The sequence below is a fragment of the Fukomys damarensis genome, unplaced genomic scaffold, assembly GCF_012274545.1.
Source record: "Fukomys damarensis isolate Sample0158 unplaced genomic scaffold, DMR_v1.0_HiC HiC_scaffold_28, whole genome shotgun sequence".
NCBI lineage: Eukaryota > Metazoa > Chordata > Mammalia > Rodentia > Bathyergidae > Fukomys > Fukomys damarensis.
This window is the reverse complement of record NW_022900940.1, coordinates 36902562-36904128: the sequence shown is the minus strand read 5'-3', so window position 1 is coordinate 36904128 and position 1567 is coordinate 36902562.

The following is a 1567-nucleotide window of genomic DNA, read 5'->3' as shown; positions in this document are numbered from 1 at the left end:
AAAAAAAAAAAAAAAAAATTATTCAACTGAAGCTGGGCATGGTGGATCACACCTGTAATACTAGCACTCCAGGAAGCTAAGGCTGGAAAGTCACTTCTCAGCCTTGTTAACATAGCAATCGAGTGAGACCTTGTCTCAAAAATTAACAATAAGAGCCAGGTATGGTGGTGCATGCCTGTAATCCTAGCACTTGCGAGACTGAGGCAGAAGGATTGCCGCGAGTTCAAGGCCAGCCTGGGGCTACAAAGGAAGACCCTGCCTCAAAACTACCACCCCCCAAAAACAAAACAATAAAAAGGGTTGGGGTGTAGCTCAATGCAAAGGCTCTGAGTTCAATCCCTAATACTGCAAGATATATAAAATATTTTCAAAGGTACTACATGACAGCATCGGAAAACAAAAACACAGTATTTAAAATGAAACATCTACCCGGGCGTAGTGGTGCATACCTGTAATCACAGCAGTCAGAGGCTGAGGGAGGAGGGTCACTGCGAGTTGGAGGCCATCCTGGACTATGTAGCGAGACCCTGTGTCAAAAAAATAAACAAAAAGTTAAACAGATCTGTATTGGCGTCTTGGCTGTGACTTTTATTAACTTTGTTACGTTGGACAAATCATTTTTCTGCATATCCTTTGCCTCATCTGTATAGTAGAGAGAATAATACATTCATGATGGTCATGTGAAATTTTAAAAGATAATGTATGTGAAATACCATTCAAGTAATAAATAATTTTTATGAGAACGTCATAATGAAAAATTGTTTCAAATATTAAAAGTTTTAGGTGGACCCAGTGCATCTTTTTTTTTTCTCCAGTACCAAGGATCAAACTCAGGAATTTGCACTTGCCAGGTAGGCATGATGCCACTGAGCTAGATCTATTTTATTTATTTTAAATGAATTGATTGATTCACCTGTTCAAAATATCTATGTATACAATTGGCTTTGATTGTAACATTATGAATCCTAAGAATGTATCATCGCCTGACTGTTTATCTCTTTCATAGTTGTCTCTTTCAGAAGTAACATTCTTAGAGCCGGGCGTGGTGGCACACACCTGTAATCCCAGCACTCGGGAGGCTGAGGCAGGAGGATCGCTGTGAGTTCCAGACCACCCTGGGCTACATAGTGAGTTCCAGGTCAGTCTCAACTACATAGTGAGACCCTGTCTCAAAAAACCAAAAAAAAAAGAAGTAACATTCTTAGTCTGATGGTGAAACCAGCCACCCATAACAGTTTTAGAACTCCTATTGTCATAGCCTTTCAGAGCTACTTTGAGTCAAGTGTGAAAACCCGTTTCATTGCTGTATAGTCAGAAACTTTCAAGCCAAAATAGTTTTACATAGTTTGACCTCTCTAGTCACCAGACTTGACCCCACGTTACGTTTGGCTTCTTCATGGTGTCTATATATCTACTACCAAGAGGATGGAATCAGCTACCAAAGAAAAAAGTCTACTAGTAGACTTGAAAATATAACCTTGCTTCAAAATGTCACTTCTGGAATTTTATTTTGAGAACAAAAGTATGTGCAAAAATTTAAGTACTGGGACATTTGATACAGATTTTT